Genomic DNA, 20518 nt, shown 5'->3' on the forward strand with positions numbered 1-20518 from the left:
AGATTGTCAAAATTACTTGATTTCTTTCCTAGAAGGTTTGATATGATTTGTCTTGATTTCTTTGATTTGGTGACAAGGAGGTCAGTATAGTTTTTCAAATTTTTCACTGTTATGAATCCAGCATATATAGTACATGACCCAATTTTTTAAGAATATGGAATGAAGCACTCACTGATTTAATAAAGAAACATTGTTACACTACTAAATTGCATTTTTGCCCCCTGTTCTGGGAGTGAATACTCTATTATCATCTGCTATTTATATACTGTAGCACCCATACATTAACACAGGGCTTTTTCCATTATTCACATCAGTCCCTGCCCTGGTGGAGCGTACAGTCCAAGGTCCCTATGACATTCACACAGTAGGGGGCAGATTTATTAAGTATCGAATTGAAAATTCAAATTCAAATTTTTTTTATGGTTAAAACTGTCAAATTCTAATTGTGACTTATCTAAACTCGATTCGAATTTTAATTTTGAGATTTATCAAACTCTTTAAAAATTGGAATTTGACTATACGCACCTATAACCATCTGAGTTCATGTATAAATCAATGGGAGAGGTCCAGGGACCAATTTGGACATGTTAACAGACTTCCTGACATTCGAGTTTTGTCAGGAAAACTTGAATCGAGCTTTCAAGTCATTAAAATATGCACGAGTTTTAGATATTCAGGGTTTTTATTAAATAACCTCCCAATCGAATTTTGAGTATATTCGAATTTAATATACAGTGTAGTTAAAAAAAAAAAAACAACTCACATGAATTCGAAATACGACCTTTGATAAACACAGTAGGTGTGAATAGTAGTAGGTTCAAGCAAACTAATTTTTTTTCTTTATAAAAAAAGAGTAAGAACACATTTTTAATTTAATGATGGAGCCTTTTTGCTAATGTATGCTAATATATCCAGTGCTCCAGTTTTTGGGAATTGCTGTAGCCAAAAATGCACTTATATACTATAGCTCCACATTTTAACGTTACGGAATAAAAATTGGCCTACAGTTGTCCCAGTTTGCTATATAAACATAATCAAGCTCTCATCAAGGAAAACATTGTCTCTTTATTATCATGGCTTTAAACATGGTATAAGCATTCAAGTTAATCTTAAAGGAAAACTATATCCCCAAAATGAACACTTAAGCAACAGTTCATATCATATTAAGTGGCATATTAAAGAATCTTACCAAACTGGAATATATATTTAAGTAAATCTTGCCCTTTTACATCTCTTGCCTTGAGCCACCATTTCGTGATGGTCTGTGTGCTGCCTCAGAGATCACCTGACCAGAAATACTACAACTCTAACTGTAACAGGAAGAAGTGTGGAAGAAAAAGACACAACTCTGTCTGTTAATTGGCTCATGTGACCTAACAAGTACAGTTTGTTGGTATGTTTGTGAGTACAGTGAATCCTACGATCCCAGGGGGCGGCCCTTATTTTTTAAAATGGCAAATTTCTATTTATGAATACCCAATGGCACATACTACTAGAAAAGTATATTATTATGAAAATGGTTTATTTACATGAAGCAGGATTTTACATATGAGCTGTTTTATGCAATATCTTTTTATATAGATCTACATTGTTTGGGGGGTATAGTTTTCCTTTAATGCTTCTCTCTTGCTTTTCTGAAGATTCAACATTGTCTACATTTGTAGATAGACTGTAAACCCCCTGACATTGTCTTTAATCCTATGTGTTAGGTGATGCTCTTACTAAGGTATCATTTTTAGTACAGGAGAAATAGATGGAATTTGTCACATTCAATTAGCCTGACATACAGTAGCAACAATTCTGCCCCAAGCTTTGCCCTAGGAACTCTATGTAAGCAACTACTAGGCTCTGAGTGCTATCCCTGATTGCTAAATAAAGTAATGTCTAGCTTATTCCATAAGAGAAACAAGCAGGGTACTTGTTTTTCAGAACGCATATGAATCAAAGGGATTCATTCCATAATTAATAAAAAATAAAATTTATTGAAACATAGGAATTATTCCTTTTTTATTAATATAGATTTATATTGTGACCTAATATCAACTACAAAGTGCACCATTGTCTTAGTTATGTCTTATAAAAACAGAGACAAGAGTGAAGAACAGTATAATTAATTATGGTGCTTCAACTCTACTGACAGATAATGGAGGTTATTTATTATTTCCAAAAAGCTGCCCCATCCATTCTACAGACCCAGATTTAACTGCCCACCTTCACACACACATATATATACATTCACACAAATGTTTACTTTCCATTACAAATAAAATTATTTATAAAAAAAAAACAAAAAAAACATGAAAGTGAGTGTCTTAGTTTAGATTTACTATTGATTGTGGGAACAATTGTTAAGTTTACAAAGTACATCAGTAATAGGATTTTGAACAGATGTAAGCCCATAGAAAACAATGGAATTCAGCTGAAACTGAAGAATACTTTCTGATGAAAAGGTTAATATATGCCATAAAATGTGAACTACTTTGAAAATACTGTCCTACGAATCCCAATTCCACTTTTGATAAATCTACCTCAAAGAAATGTATACCATTCATAAATTCAAATTAATTCTATATTTGGGCTCTTTGTCTCAATTATGTAGCTACTTTCTTTCTTTTCTTGTTTTAAAAAGAGACTTTTCATCTCTACACTGAATGCCTTCAGAATAATCTACGTACTTATTTTATCTGACTACATTGAAACATGATGATAAAAGAACAGATACTGTGCACAGCAGAAAGTTAAAAATTAAGTACAGGGAGTCCTCGAGTTGCATACACCTGACTCACACGTACAAACAGGCGTTGTTACAGTAACTTACAATGTTTTGCTTAACCTTTATTAGCATTAAGCTTTAATAAACCACCTGCCCCAATCCCCTCTTGTGTGTGTTGTCTACTGAGGAGCACAGAAAGGTAAAAATAAATATTCACAGAAAGGTAAATATAAATACTATAGTAAGACAGACATCTGTCTAAGTAAATGTATATGTTTCAACCTACATACAAATTCAACTATCACGTACATAACCCAAGGACTGCCTGTAAATTAAGAAAAAGAGTAAGGAAAAGATGCTTTGTGATAAATATGTTTATTGAGCTGTACAGACTGTTCAGTGTTGTTAGAATTCTATGATCATCTTTGACTGGTCATTCCCCCTCCATTATCTCCTGGGATGCTAGTCTTCCTCCCTTTTTGTCATTTTGTTAGACAATTATAATTCAATGGATATGAGTGTTGATCATAAAGCAGCTTGTGGTGTATATACTTAGCAATTGATGGTTACTGGCAAGGCTTAAAAAGTGAACTGTGTCACTATCACGCAGTAAGACCCTTGACAGGTGGAATATTCATTGTCAAGCTTAAAATAGAGGAAACCCTGCAACTGGTCCAGATTAGTTTGGTCAAAAGATCTAAAGGAAAACTGTGATATTATACATATTTTAATTCATGCCAGATAAAATGCAAATAAATGGTTCACTTTCAAATAAAAAATATTAACAATATATCCCTACCCACTCAAGCATAATAAATCATACAGCCTCTCAGTTAATTACATAGTAGCCATTTCATTTAAAAATGACATGCCTCACCAGATTTCCCTATTCTCTCCCAGAAAATGTATTTATTTCATCCATTGTTTCCAACCCGAAACAGCCATTAGAGTCATTTTACTTGTTTCCAAGTGAAGTCAGGGTGAAAAAAAGCAATAATCACACTATCAATCAATGCAATTTGGATGTGTTACATGCTCTGCAAAAAAGCACATGGAAATAGAATTTAGAACAAGGTAGAAGGAGCAAAGTGCCTGCTAATGCACTGCATTTACCCCAGAGACCACTATGCTGTATAGACCTCTGGAGTGAGGCCTCAGGAGATTTTTTTTTTTTTTCTGTCTCAGATCCCCACAAGTAGAAAGTGATTACGGATAAACTTGCATCATGCGACAAGGGATGTTAAGAGAATGTTTATACATTCCTTTTGAGAAATTAGGACAGAACCCAAAATGTTGATATTTACAGTACTGGCACTATCAGTAGAACATCAGATATCATGCCGGTAAAAAGGAGAAATACAAGTAGTATATAATATACAGTACATGAGCAAATATATGAGTATGGTAGATGAAAATTGTGAAGCTCTTTTAGAACAAGCTTTATCCTTACATGTGATATAGTATTTGTCTGAAATCAGTCATCTTTTTTAATATTCGGGGAGGGGGCTTAAATTATATGTATTCAACAGCATATGAGTTAGTACCCTATTTGTCCATTTATACTACTAGTCATTGGGTCTGTTTTACCTTGTTATTTCCCTGCTTGCAATTGAATTTGGCCAAAAACCCGGTGGGCCCCACCGACCCAGACCCACTCCCTGCTTTATGCACTGCCGCTCTCCCGACCTCCCTCCTTGGCCCCAGTCGCTGCTGAGCGAAGGAAAAGATACATGCAGGGACGCCATAGGAGGGTTGCAGCTGGGTTGGGAAGGCTGAAGGGTGCTTGTGGCTGGAGGGCTTGGGGGGTGGTGTGGGGGCCCCTGAAACAGCAGGCATGGTCCGACACTGAATATAGCTTAAAGTGATCCACAAAGTATTTTATACTACAGAGAGTTCAACATGTATACTGTATATAGCACCTCTTTTTTTCAGTTTGATCCATTTAACGTTAGTGAACCAACCTTTGGGGCTCCGTGTGTTCCTTAGCATTGTATGTCTGAATAAAATTGGAAGTTTTTGCTGGTGATGAAACTTTAGTGTTCACTCTACTTGCAGAAAAATGATCAGTCCGTCATTATACTTGCTTTGTGCTCATGCTAGCTTCTTTTTTTCTTTCCTTTTCGATAGTGGAATAATCCTATATTGTCTTTAATTTTAAGTCCTACTACTCCTGTGTTTTCTGTCATTCAGGTATAGAATGCACAGTGACTGCTTTATATCATAATGGATAATTGGTTGCCTCAATTTATTAAATTCATGGGAGAAAATCATTCCATATTTATCATTATAAATATGGCATAGATAAATAGTGGTGATAAGATGGATTTCTTTTAACTTCTGGTCTCTTGCAACTCATGTTGTATTGTGGGGCAAACTACTTGAGACATTTGTGAACTGAATGGATTGAATCACAAGTAATGGCTCCATTCTACAACCTGCAGTGAACCAAGTCAAGAGTGTGCAAGTGTGGATTGTTCTTGCTGTACATGGGTGGGTGTCCTCTGGGTACTCTAGTCTCCCCCCACACCAAAGACATACAGACAGGTTAACTGGCTCCTGGTAAAATGTACCCTTCTGTGTGAATGTGATGGAATTCAGTTTTATGTGGAATGCATTCAGGTAAAATACATAAAATATAAAATATATTTACAAACAGCTACATTATTTATGTTTTGTATAATGGCTTGGTATGTCATTGTTTTGAATATGATCCCACATACAAATGAACACATTTCAGTGTGATTCTATTCTTTCAAATAGCCTTTTCAATTCTTATTCAGTGTGCACCAACAAATGCAATGCTATGCTGTTCAAAGCTTAAAAGCCTTTTGGAAAATAAAATAAATAGATTGTATTTTTGTAATGCATTCCATAGCTTCATTCTCCTATACAAGACTGAAGAAGGTTCTTGCTTAAAGAAACCTTCCCCCCCCCACCAGTAACATGAAGAATTGTTGATACCCTGATTGAAAATTCTAATCACAGCCTTGCAGTCCTTCACATCACAACTGGTGACAGTTGATTCACTCTTTTTCATGCTTGCTGCCTCTCACTGCCTGTGGTGCCTCTTATGCATGAGTCTATCATTAGCGCACAAACCATGATAAATTGTTTGTGGATATGCTCTCATCAGAACCTGGAAAAATGCTTCTTTTTCAGAATCGCATAGTTTCTGTGTGACATCATCTTGAATGGAAGAAGAAAGTAATACAGTATTGGATCTGCCACTACTTACAAACAAAATGGGAATGTAAGTAATCTATTTGGCCTTATTTTTCACCTTTCAAACTGCTGTTCCTAGTCAATATATACGGTTTATATAGCAGATGCAATAAATACACACAAACATGCAGGCTCATACATTTTTGTTTAAATGTGTACTAAGAAACTGGACAATGCCTGTGGACTAATATAGGGTAGATAACAAGATCATTAAGCTCAAAATATCCAAATGCACATGAAAGTTAGCACAAGTATCTTTTACTTTCAGTATTTTAGCTGAATCTACAACCTAAGAACAGTAGGGGGGCAACATTCAGCTGCCCAGAGTTCTCAGTGTTATCTAGCCATGTGATTAAATATTACTTGCACTAAAAAGGGTTTATTAATATATATAATTAAAAAACCAAGTTGTAGCCAGATAGAGGGAATAATGACTCGGGGGAACAGGGGATCTTTGATATACTTTATAGAGCTATTCCTCAGTATATGTGTGTGTATATAGATATAGATATATAGTATACTTTTATAACTACAAAAACAAACTATAGATGAATATAAAGAATGTAACATTTTACCAAGTTTTCTGTTGGTCTGAACTCTGAATTGTAAAAATGTGTGAACATGTGAAGTTTTTTTCTCCAAACCTGTCAAGCATTTACCATGACAGTGATTGTCAGAGACAACTTAATTCTGTTCATCCACACTCCAGACCCTTTACCTTCAAAATAATAAAAGTGACACTTCTAAAAAGGGTCATTTCAGAGAGCATTAACAAGACTAATCTGTGACATGTGCAAGGCATTGTCTCCTGAGAAGCATTGGGATTAGTCTTATATTGGCTGTTCTGGAACCTGCTGATTCACGTTGGATATGACTTTTCCTATATGCCATATACAGAATAGTATTTTGATACCTCTGCAGAAGCAATATTGTCACTCTAGGATTATATATAGTGCAGTGATGAATGGTGGTTTTCAAACACAGTTCATTAGATTTGTTCCACGCCTTAAAATTAAGTTCCTTGAATTTAGTTTAGAAAAGTACCTGCGATAATATTAGTTTGTACCATGTGTTTTATAGTGGACATTAAAAACATTGTTGACAGCCCTTTTCAGATGCGTACATTTGGCAGATGTCTGTTCTGATTCAGTGATATAATTTATAAGGGTTTTTAACCGAGAAAAATGGAAACATTGGAATTGACAGCCGATACAGTCCATTTAGCCTGCCTAGTCTGCCAATTTCTCCTAATTACTCAGAAAGCACGCTGGTACTTTTCAAATCACACAGAATTCCCGTGAGCTTCTTAATTTTTCCCTGAAATGTATTTGAAGAAGAAGGTCAGCATGCATAATTGCATTCACTGTATTCTATGTTGCACAGCTGCCAGGAAAATAGGAATTGTTAATTTTTGGTTTCTTAAACAAGAACGAGGGCCTCCTCTGAGGCATATGCCATGTCCCGTACTTGCATTAAAAACAGTCCACTTTTAATGGTAATACCTGTACCAGTCATGAAAGAATAATGCCTAAAAGCTTAACTTTAAAATTGTGGTACATATTATTGCAATTTGATGAATGGCAGACCCTTTATTCTAATCAACTGGGAAGCACTAAATGTCTCTTGGACCTAAGTCACTGTTAGATTAAAGCTGACCAACAATTTTCAACTTGGTCTCTTGGTATGTGACATGTTTTGTTAAAAAAAAGAAATATAGTTGACTATTGACAGCTGTGTATATGGGTTTAGTAGTCAACACAGCACAGATCCCAATGAATAGGGGAGAACCAGGGTGACCAGAAGAGGGTTACAGCTGCTATTATTTAAGGGGTGACTGAAAGCAAATATTCAGTATTGTAAAGGTGGCCATACACGGGCAGATAAAAGCTGCCGACAGACCGTGTATGGGGCCCCCCTGACGGGCTTCCCCGATCGAGATCTGGCCGAAAGTTGGCCAGATCTCGATCGGATGGGATGAAAAATCCCATCGGATCGCGGCCGCATCTGTTCGTTGATGCAATCCGACCCCCGTTTCCGATGCGTTAGGATTCGATCGTTGGGTCAAGGTGGGCATATCGGAGAGAGATCTGCTCGTTTGGCGACATCGCCAAATGAGCGGATCTCTCCATGTATGGCCACCTTAAGGTATGGAATCTGGGCCACAAATGTTTGACTTGTGAAAAAGGTAAGTTTCTAAAAAGGGCCTTGTAAATAATTATTTAACCCATATGCTGATTAATATACTACCTTGTCTCTTTAAGGACCTATTGCAACCAAATACGAAAAGGTTCGATATGTATGTTTACAAAAAATTCCTATCCATTCCAGTAAGCATATTGTACTAGTATAAATATATTTTGTACTTTCACTCTGTCAGGAATTTGGCCTTATGTCATCAAAAGAAAGTAACTAAAGATTATCTAAATATTATAAGGGTCATTTAATTTAATTCTTGGCAGAAGCCCAAGAGCACTAAGGGGTACAAAAGTACCCCTTTAGTGCTCATGCATAAATATATCCTTATGAGTCAAGACTGAAACTGCTGAAATTAAAATTGTTTACAGTACAAATACAATAAAACGCAGAAATAAAATATCAAAATAACTTATTAAAAGATCCATTAATCCCTTTTCTACCTGGTCATATAAAAAAGGTCTATGGGGACGTGGCAAAATGATACTGTATATCAAAGGGACAATTAAAGATACAGGAATTAAAATGCAAAAATTTGTATTTGTTAAAAAAATAATGTTTGCAAATTTGTAGTTACAAACTTTAATTGTGCATTCTTGCTTTTCATTACACGGCAAAATAATTCTGTTGTGTTTTTAATATTTTAACATATTTTGGTAATCAAAAATCCCCATGCCCCAAACATTCTAGATGACAAATTTCTTACTTGTAATACCCTTACATATAAGAAAAATATATTTGGTGCTGGGTCAACTTCAAAATATGGGAATGTATTAGTAATGGACTGTATATTAAGAAGCCATATATTTTTTTTTTTTTTTGTTTGTTTTTTCTTTCTCTTTTTACTTGTTCATTTGTTTATGTTTATGTCTATGGTATTGTATTGTACTAATGAATAAAATTCAATTTAAAAAAAAAAAGAAGCCATATATTTTTCTAATTGATGTTTAATACTTCTATCATTGCTTGAATTCCAAAAACATTTATTTACTGTATGTTACAGTCCTTAAATATGTATATCATAAAACTCTGCAATAGTATATTGCATTATACTATATATATTGCAAACAAAGAAGATACACATTTTGGTTGGGTATTAACCATGATTATTTCATTTTCCAAGATTTTCAATACTACCAGCTTTATCACTTTTATACATTCCTTGGAGGTATTAGAAAACCGGGGAGAGAGCTTACTCTTTTGGAAGCTTATGCCATTGCTCCACCCCTCTGAAACATGTAATATCTTTAATATACGTCTTTGGAACCTGTTGCACATATCAGAGGACATAAAAGAGGGATAGCTCAACGAGCTAGCCACTCATACTCACTGCTGCAAAAATGATCCACGCAGCCAACTGGAAAGGAACTTCCCTCCCCACTCAACATATGCTGATCATTAAAGTAAAGTGGATCAGATCAATGGAGACCATAAGAGCATGATAACAGGGGACAAGCTATGACCACAAACTTATATGTATGAAGTTTGTATGACTCCTCTGGATGGAATTTGAGAGGGAGAAGCTAGATCATATTTAGACTCACCCAGGGGCAATGGGAGCCGAGACACCTCCTCCCCCGTCCCACCTTGGCCCTAGACGGCCCTCATTTTAGCCATCCGCAGCCCTTAAACCCATTAGTGGAAATCCCTCACATAATATATGCCAACGGAAACCTGCCCTTCATGGACTGGGAAAACAAAATGTGGGGATGCACAGACCAAAGAAAATAAACACAATATGGTGAAGCAAACATTTATTGTTTTAATAACACTGTTTAAACATGCTAAAATTTTAACAGTACTAAGCTTTACTTTATGGAAAATGTGTCTTTGAAAACTAATAAAGTTCCTTAAATAAAAAAATAAATAAATAAGAGGGTTAGCTAACTTGGGAGTGTCTTTGTCTCATACATTATTGGCCAATAATGGTCAATAATACTCTCAGGTGCTCTCCTGTTTTAGGTCATATTTATATACATTTGTTCATTTCAATCCTGCTTGAATTATGGATCCAGTACTATGTATTACTGTCTCTCCTCCACCAATTTTTTACTTTTCTGTACCCTTACCCCACCAATTTCTTTCAATAAAAACTAATAATATATAAAAAGAAAATAGCAACACAAAGTTTTGCACAGTCTGTACACAGTGTTTCCATAATTATATCTATAATAGGTATTTCCATATACCACTAATAATTAAGCAAAACATTTCTAAAAAGCTTTTTGTGTACAACTGCCATTAAACAAACTGTATTTCACTGCCATTATAATAAATTAAGACTAAGGTAACACAGGGAGATTGGTATCTTAGTAGAACTCATTGTTTCTTAGGAGCACATAAGAGACTTTTTGCCCCATAGCAAACAATGCAAAGTGTTTTTTTCCTGTTACCATTGGCAGCTGCTAATTTCCCCTGTGTGTGCTTTACTGAGAATGCCATTTCTCAACCTCTACAACACCCACTTTGAATCTACAGATTTTTATTGTAGCAGCATTGCCACCATATGACATAAAAGAAAGCCTTTTATGTTCTGTGTCCTATTATCAAATAATGTAGCAATTCAAATTGCTTTTTATATCTATAGAAAGAATACCTGTAATAATATAAAAGTGACTTTCTAAGAAACACATTTAATTAACATTCCCTCGAAATGATTGAGATTGATACAATGATAATGAATATGTTCTAGCAACACAGTAGCTAGCAGCATTGCACATCAGATTGGTAGTGTAATTGTCTTTAAAAAAGACATTACTTTTTACACATTATTCATACAGGGCAAGATATATTTTGGTTAAAAACTCTTATCATCCATATACATTGCTAGTGATGAGCAAATCTGCCCTGCTTGGAGAAAAATGAACAAAATGGTAAAACTGTGAAAATTGGTAAAATTCAAAGTCAATGGCAGTTTCTTACAGCAGTTTTTTTTTAGCAATTTTTGTCAATGCAAAATACAATAGTCTATGGGAGTTTTTCACAGCAATTTTTTATGGGAAAAATGCATTGGGCGTTTTGTCAAAAACTTTCATGGCAAAAGTTTGATGCATTTTTGTTAAAATATTTGTGGATGGCAAAAAAATGTGCTCATCGCTTATTTCCATACTTCTTTACACATTATGTTAATCGCACTCTTATTAAAATGCATATGCATGTGATAATGGTTTGATCTACTCTAAAATGTTTACACCTACTCAGTAGAATGACAAAAATGTGTTACATACTATAAAACTGCTTCCCTATCCTATTTAATTTCCATACTGTTCTAAAAACATTTTTCAGTTAATGTTTTTCTATCAATCTACTCTAGTACATCTACATTATACAGTTTTGGAGATTGTGGATGATCAGCCATGACTGACTGACTAGATACTTCAATTCAGTACTGATTTAATTAACTAGAATATAAATTAAACATTGCCCATATCATTCTATGGGGGTTATGCAATATAAGGTACAAATGGAGGAATGTAATAAAAAATAAAAGTCGGTAATGGAAAAAATATTCACAATGCGAAAAAGTTATGCCTTTGTGCGAACAAATTTGCCTTTGTGCGAATTCAATATAGCTTTTGCGAACCTGGAAACTGTTTAGCGACCACTTCCGACAGGGGAAGAAGGTTTGCGAATTTTATAGTTTGCGCCAGTGCGCAGTGAATGTAATAAAATTTGGGAGGTCTGTGATAATAAAGATTGGAGCAATGATTAATTACAATTTTGTTATAACTGATCCAATTGGCCCATATCTGGAGCTAATAAAATATTCTGAGAAAACTATAGCAAAAAGCTTACATTTATTCTATTACGTAGATGCCATAGTACAGATACAGGTATGAGATCTGTTATCCAGAATGCTCAGGAGCTGGGGTTCTTCCGATAATGGATCTTTCCGTAATTTAAATCGTCATCATGTATAGACTACTTTTGCTTCCAATAAGGATTAGTTTGGATCAAGTACAAGGTACAGTTTTATTAGTACAGAGAAATAGGAAATCAATTTTAAAAATCTGGATTATTTGATCATAATGGAGTCTATGGGAGATGGCCGTTCTGTAATTCAGAGCTTTCTGGATAACGGGTTTCCAGATAATGGATCCCATACCTGTATTTGAATACCCCATAGACAGCAGTGGCAACTGTGTAGAACTATAGTACTGCACCCAGCTTTGCAAGGATAGTCCTGTTGTCTTCTAGATAAAAGGACTTCCTCTTAAGTGGTATACTAACCATGCTCTTAAGATACATTTGCATTCCTTTAAATTCATCACCTTCAATTATTTACTTTCAGATGAAAACATTAGACATAAAGGAGAACAAGATGGGTCCCTTTTGCCTAAAAGTAGGAATGCACATAGAACATCATTGTTTTAATGAACAGTTATACTGTTGTTTTTTTTCCCTCTCTCCCTGGCAGCACCTCCTTTCCCATCACCTCTCTGTAGTATAGTAGTTGTCATTTTCTCCCATGGTATGTCTGTGAGCATGTGTACGGTCATACTAATCTTTCTAATTAATGCCTTCTGGTTGATGGCATTGTGTACAAGGTCTAAACAAAAATGAAATCATCTGACCTTATATGTAAAGACATACTTGAAATGAAAGTGTTATGAAAGCAATAGGCATCAGTTAATTTATGTCAAATTCGTGTTTTCTTACTTGTTTAAATGTATTACAGTTTGCGCAACACATTTGAATTAAACATGCCACAGTAATTTCATTACACATACATTAGATGTGGCACTTGAGCAACACATGAGGCTCAAGTACGATCTGCTGGGTAAAGAATCTCTCACACTATAAATCAATTTATCTAGGAGCTCCTAGCAACCAATTATATAGCTTATAACATGCACATGTCAAATTAGTGAGGTAATTTGGAACTTTAAACTTTGAACGTGAAATCCCTTCTCAGCTGGCGTACTGCCTTTTTTTTGTAAACCCCTCTTTATAGTTGAGTAAATGAAGTGAAGCAGCCCCCCGGCTATTCTATGGTGCGAGGAGCTGAGAAAAAAAAAAAACACAGCTGAAACCAGTGACTGTCTGAATTCCTTATGTCTGAAACTAACTGTGAAAGCTAATTAAAAAAGAGGAACACATTTTATATATGGATTGAATGATAACCCATGAGTGTTCAAAATATATCAAAGGGTTTTTGAACTGGGCTGGTATTTTTGAGTTTTTAACCTCTAGACAATATTTACACCATACTTGAAGTTTTAGTTCAGCAGCTGAAACATCATAATTTATTGACTCACTAACTTTGTAATTGCTCATGAATTCTAGCACCCAATAACGGGGAAATGCTTTATATACTGTAGTTCTATTTTCTGTCTTCAAATGATTTAAGCAAACTTTTGGAGAAATGCATGTGTTCCCAGCCCCTGCTCCCTGCAAGTTCAGTTCTAGTGAGATTATTTCCGGTCACATAGACCATGACCTCCAAGTCATTCTTTTATTAAAGGATTAAACAAGAGAGAGAAACTGATTTAAGGTGGCCATACCATGCATAGCTAGATCACCAATTTAACCACCCAAGTTGTGACCTCATTGGGAAAAAGTAACTAAGCAATTGGATCACATGGGGAGTGTATGCAGAGTTGTTCATAATACCTGAACAAGTTGCAAATAGAAATAGAAAAGGGAAATCATTATGTTTGGCCGGTAAGATCCCATATCAGAAAAAACTGAATTATGAGAGAGGCCTCCTTTACAATGCACCATTCAGTATGCAATATCCCAAATTAGGCTGCAATTGGCTACTTAACACACTGCGTGATGCATTGTCTAAGTAGCCCCAGGTCTTAGTCAGTGCTCAGTATAAGGTGGGGGAGACGTGTAGGTGGTAAGGATTGTGCTGAGCTGCACCTCCTGACTCTGCTCTCTGCACTAGCACCATATTTTTGATCCAGCACTCAATGAAGAGAGCAGCAACCGCGAAGATGCAAGATGCTTTGTATGTAGACACTAAGGGGCCCACTCTTGCACTTGTGTCCTGGAGTAGTAAATGAACCCTAAGAATTATTTATTTTAAAGGTTTATTATTAAATTATCCTTTTAGTATTGTAATTATATATTTACTCTAGTGATGGGCGAATTTATTCGCCAGGCGTGAATTTGCGGCGAATTTGCGCATTTCGCCGCCAGTGAATAAATTCGCAAAACGCCCGCGAAAATTTGCCCGAAAAAATTCGCCGGTGGCAAAAAAAAAATTTCGGCGGAAAAAACGCACGCCGGCGTCAAAAACGAGACGCCGGCGCCGTTTCGCAAATTTTTCGCCATTTTGCGAATTTTGTGGCGAAGCGCAAATTCGCCCGTCACTAATTTACTCTGCCAAAATAAAACAAGATTTTTTATGTTTAAGTACAAATATATTACAGGACTAATGGCTTAATTCTATGTTTTCATGTGCCATAATGCTTATTATCTGACTTAGGGTAATTCCCCCCAAAATTAATACTTAAGCAACAGATATTTTATATAAAATTAAGTGGCATATTAAAGAATCTTCCCAAACGGGTATATATATATATATTTAAGTAAATATTGCCCTTTTACATCTCTTGCCTTGAACCACCATTTTGCTATGGTCTCTGTGCAACCTCAGAGATCACCTGACCAATGTGAATCCTCGGATCACAGGGAGTGGCCCTTATTTTTTAAAATGGCAATTTTCTATTTATGATTACCCAATGGCACATACTACTAAAAAAGTACATTATTATGAAAATGGTTTATTTAAATAAAGCAGGGTTTTACATATTTTTTATGTGCAGGAATCTATAGGGTTAAGTTCACCTATGGTGAACTTAAAAATCCCACATGGTTGCAAATCCCCAGCTAAAGGTTGGACCTAAATTGAATAAGGGAGGGGGAGTGAGTCCTTTGTCCCTGTACAGTTTGCCTTGGCAGATTCCAGATTTGGCCAGAAATAAATAGCTGAACTTCCATGTGCTCAGTGCCAGTCTAGTTTCTGATTTCACTCCAGTTGGGAGTGCAGGAACTGTAGCCAGATGTAAGGTGTCTAAGGAGTTTGAGAGGCCGTGAAGGGCTTGGGGTATGGAGCCCCAAGCCTGAGTGAGCTAACCCTGGAGGGTTTAGAGCTTGAAGGCAGTGGAGAGACTGACAGCAGCTGTCTATGGATGGATGCTGATTTAAAAGGGGGCTTGTAAGGTGCTTGCAGATAGTGTTGGAGCTGTGCCCTGAAGAATAAAGCAGGTTTGTCGTGCTTGGCTAAAGCCTGAGGATTGAGTCGCTGTGAATGCCTGACCAATCTGTGTGGGCCACCAGTGAGTTGTGCCTGAGGGAGGGTATTGAAAGGCTCCAGCGTGTTCCCTGTTTCAGAACAGGCATTGTTCATGTGTCTGCTACATGGAAGCAACTACTGTCCATCTGGAGAGGTATTTGGGCAGGTAACCTGGAGAAAGTAAAGGGCTATTGGTGGAAAAGGGACTGTCACTGTCTTTATCCACCAGGAGAAGGAGGTGGGGGGTGGCCAATATGGGGTTGCATATGCAATTTATTTTTATAGGGTCCTACATTGTTCAGGGGGTATATTTTTACTTTAAATGCTCACCTGCCTGGAGGGGCCCAAGGCAAATGAGGTATTAATATTGTATGTAGTGTGTTCCTGAAAACCCTAGGTTCCAAGCATTCTGGATAACAGGACCTATACCTGTATTGTATCAGATTCTGTAGATCACAGAATTACAGTACAGTGTTCCATATATTCAGTAAGTAAAACACAATGCATCACCCTGTATTTATCACCAATATCTTGCACAATTCTGTATGTCCCTGTGCACAGAGCTTTAAGAGCCTCACATCTGCAGATCCCTGTACAAAGGATAGTACATATACAGTATCTCACTAGGACTATATAAAACCTACATAATAGAACTGTAGAAGCCAGTTAAACAAAAGATGGTCCTCTATGCTTTACTCTTAAACCCAACAGCTGATTGCACACATTCAATCTCTATTGTTCTTCTCTTAGCTACAGGCCAACTTGCTGTAAAAGAAGGACGATGCTGGCCATAAATCTGCTTTCAGATCAGTACACTCTATGACCATGCTGCCCTTACCCCTTTGAGTGTGACAATAAAATATTTTTCTCAGTGGGCAAGTTTGGACTGCACAGTTACAAAGTACACTGGTCTGACAGCAGATGTATGGACAGCAGGTGTTAAATCAGCAAGGGGGATGTACAACCTGCATCCATATAGTAAGGGAGGGCAGGATGAGATTTCATCCACTTACTACAAATCCTGACTCTTTGTTTAATTTCTGAGCTGCTTTCTCTCTATTAGCATGCAGTTGCTTTGGTACTCCGTTTTCAGCTGCCTTAGAGATAGCAGTGCCCAGGACAGCTGCAAATATATACAGTGGCTCCAGTGAAGCTAATTCTTGAGGCAAGATGCTCATGTTGCCTCCTTGTAGGCCTTGACTCCAGGCCCAGATATATGGAAAGGCCATAAAGTGGCATGCCACTCAGCTGTATTCTTATTTTTACAGAAGCACTTGGGATATGCAGTTCTTTAAATCTCCAGTGCGCCTAATCCCCAGTTCTCTGGCGGGAACCTGCATGTGCACTTGCAAAGGCGGGAGGGGGCCTGCTTGGCTCATATTTGTACTAGCAAATCACATGAACATTCTTTTGCATAAACAATTTTGCTATCCAATATATTAGTGGAACTTGTCACAAATATACTCTGTGCTTCTGTGGGTGTATTTCACAAAATCACTGTGTTGAACAAAGTAGAAAAAAAATACTGAATTTTTTAGGGATCTCTCCCCATTTGCTCCATGTACTCAACAACCCCATCTTCTTCTCCCTCTATTGCACCCTCCCATCGATTTCCCTCTTCTCTGTTTCACACTCATCCATTTCACCACTGCTCCCTACTAGGCACCTGTTTCCTTCCACTACCTGCTGCTGCCTTTCTCTTCACCATTACTACCTCTTCCACTTTTTGGTTTAACTTCTGCTTTCCCTTCCCCATCCATTTCTCCCTTGCTCTCACCCACCCATCCCATCTCTTCTTCCTCCTTCTGTCCGTTTTCCACCCCTTCCCATCAACAAGCTGCTTTCCAGTTCCTCTTGTTTTGCCTCACATATGAATCTCACTGGTGAGAAAGCAGCCAATTAAAGCCTGTGCTTTATGCTGTGGCTTATATACTGGACAATGTATCTCCTACTATGAACAATATAATTAATTACCCCTATTGTAAAATGTAAGGATATTAGAAGTCGCCTCAGAGATTCATAACTTTGTTATTGTGCTATGGCAGATGGCTACACTGCCAATCCATCTCACAAATGCAGAGACTGAAACGTTAAGCTTTTTGCCACAATTATGGATTGCTTCTATTTGCCTGGCCCCCTGTACACACTGCGGGAATCTATTTCTGAGAAAAACCTGGGACCAGTGCACAACACCTTGCTAAATCGCGCTCTATGCATGCACTATAAGTATCACAGGTCCTGAGCCCATACCTTGTAGCTGGCAAAATTCAGGGGGTATGTACAGACTAGATCAAATGGGGCCTTATATACAGTTTGTCCCATTTCCTGATTAATCTTACCTCCTCTTCCGAGAAACCCCAACGGTTGCCTCGGTCGCTGCACCTATTCTAAAGGAATGGGTCCCATATGAGGTTGGGGGTCAAAGACAATTGGGCAAGGCAAGCTCAGAAAACCACTAGGAATTGGTAGCCGGATAAGTACTGCCCATTGCTGTGAATCAAGAGGGGGGCCTGCTGTGGACCCTTGTGCTTCAACGTATTGGCCCAACAGACTAACTGGGCTGATAGTGTTACTAGTTTGCCTTTCACGCCCCTGTCTGTATCGGAAAATCATATTTTTAATAGGGCAGTTTTGTGTGACCAATGCAAGTCCTGAAGTTGTATCCCTCCTGGCCTTGAGACTGAAGGGGAAACCAGCTTACCTACTGTATGTGGAAAGCGACAGAGAAGCTGGTTTCTCTTCTATTTAAATAATATTTTAATTCAGACTACCATGAGATATCTGAGACAATGAAATTATTGCATTCTGGAGTTTAGGTAGATTAAATATTCCCTCTTGTTTTATTGACGCTGCGTGTATAAAAACAACTTAAGAAATTCATTGTACTCAGTTTAGTGTGTATAATCTATCCATTCTTGCTCATGTTCATCGGTAAGGATTTTATCATCCTTCAGGGACATTTTCTTGCCAAGACAGAATAGTTTGACTGTTTAACAAATGATGAGGAGCTGTGCATCTACCAGCCATTTAGCTATGCTTGATTAATGCAGGATGAAATGTGCTTTGCAAGTAGAAATCACATAAAAAGACATACACAGTTTGACTACAGGTCACCTTGGTCACTGCCAGGATGGAATTTGCCTGTCACCTATGTTTTCCTAGTGAAATCTGCATTTGCAGTGAAGTGAATTTTCTTAATATATGCACCTTTCTCATTGCTCTAGTGTATTTCTTCAATTAGGTACTCTCATGTATGAATAAAAACATGCTCCCTGTCAGGAGCAAAAAGAGATAATGAGGTCTCCATAACAAGCTCCTCCCTCCACTTCTGAATTTTGAAAGATAAATATATGTTAGTAGTCAGAACCAGAGTGTCTCTAAGTGCAGGCATGCACAATTTATAGTTCTGTTCAGGTTTTTGTCTATGAATGACCCCCCATGACTTAAAATCTGTACTGCTGCAGATGGATACCTTACTTTTTTTTCTTGTGAGCTTTTTTCATAAAGTTTTCTCCCTATCAAAAATTAAGTTCTGTCTGCTGCTGTGTTTTCTGATGGAAATCTGGTGGAGAACTATTAAAGCCTGTAAGTTTGCAAAGTTTATTGTTAAAGCAAGATGTTCAAACAATAAGGAAGAACCTATTTATGACCTGCTGACCTGCCATGACCTTGTCCTAGTTTCTGCTATATATATATATATATATATATATATATATATATATATATATATATATATATATATATATATATATATATATATATATATATAAATAAATATATATATATTATGTATGTATGTATGTATGTGTGTGTGTGTTCTGACCATTGGCTTTTTCCTGGAATAGGTGTGCCTCCTTACATGGCCCCTGTGAAGAAAAAGAAGCAAAAACTCAAAAATAGAGCATGTTTTAAATATAAAATTTGCTTTTAGTGCTCCTTTATTAGATATTTTTTGGATTGGACAAATTCCAACTGGACAGATTGACCAGGCAAACTAAGAGGACCACTAGAGAGTTGTACTTTATGGAAGAGGCAGATTTATTTGCATAGCCACACAGTAAACAATTTTATAACAAATTATAATGCTTAAAATAATGGATTATTTCTTATAAGCAATGTGAAAAGCAGTCCTGAATCATTCCAATCAACATATTTGACATGGCAAACAGATATATAGTAGTTATGTGCAGAAAAATATTCTATTCCTTCTATAAATTAAAATATGCCAAAGGTACACACCCCAATATTTAATTCAGGTAGGAGGTGAGATTTAATTACATATGATACAAGTTTGTATCTAAAGGAAAACAAAAGTCTAAATCACTGTTTTGTGCCAAATACTAAAAACTCCCAGTTAGTGTAAGGTAAGTGTAGTGTAAGTGTCAGGTAAGTGATTACAATTGCAGTGCGGTGCCTAACGTTTGGCACCACCCAGTGATCTAAACTTTCCTTCTCCTTTAAATACTTGTTTGGTGCATACAGGTAAAACATGCTCACATAAAATGTTGAACAAAAAACTCATGTAAATGTAGGCTTCTAATAGACACTAGAGGGGTCATTTATGACTGCAATTGCACTTGACAATGTGTAATTTTTAGTGTAACAGCATGTTGTTGACACAAGTTCCTTTAATAAATGTGGTTTTGGTCAAAAATGATGCCTTAGGGGTTGTTTACTTCCCATGCAGCAGTTGCATCTGTTGGAGCAGATTGCCATGGGAACCTTGGAACTATCATCATCTTCTAACCAGACAATAACCATCAATATGTGTAAATGCATCAAAATAATTGGGGCACATGTCACTCTCATGGAAAATACAGGAAATTAAGCCAGTTGGAATTTTAAGTGTTATTGGATCCAATACATCTTGAGGTAATGTTTTCATAACCTCATTGTGAACTAAAGACAGCCAAACCCAATCAATATTAGGCTTTAAAGATTTGCTTGAGTGGAAATAGTCTTAATACATCTCTGAGGTTGCAGACATGTATGCTTCATACAATCAGAAAAGTTAAGGTAGAGAGACTTTAACATAAACTGCTTTTAGGAAATATCAAACAAATTCAACTGAAAAACGTTAAAATGGTTCAGAAAGCTTGCATAGCTTCTGATGGGTCGTTAATCTTATTACTCATTTGATGTCT

At 36.7% G+C, this 20518-nt stretch overlaps 1 protein-coding gene across 13 annotated transcripts in view; it reads left to right on the forward strand.

Moving 5' to 3' along the window:
• dab1.S (Dab, reelin signal transducer, homolog 1 S homeolog) overlaps positions 1-20518 on the forward strand; it is a 433928-nt gene that overhangs the window by 262574 nt on the left and 150836 nt on the right. For all 13 annotated transcript variants that reach the window (XM_041561400.1, XM_041561404.1, XM_041561396.1 and 10 more), the window contains one exon: positions 5873-5963. The gene's annotated coding sequence lies outside the window, so the exon portion shown is untranslated. The remainder of the gene's footprint in view (positions 1-5872; positions 5964-20518) is intronic.

This window comes from Xenopus laevis, chromosome 4S, assembly GCF_017654675.1.
Source record: "Xenopus laevis strain J_2021 chromosome 4S, Xenopus_laevis_v10.1, whole genome shotgun sequence".
Lineage (NCBI taxonomy): Eukaryota > Metazoa > Chordata > Amphibia > Anura > Pipidae > Xenopus > Xenopus laevis.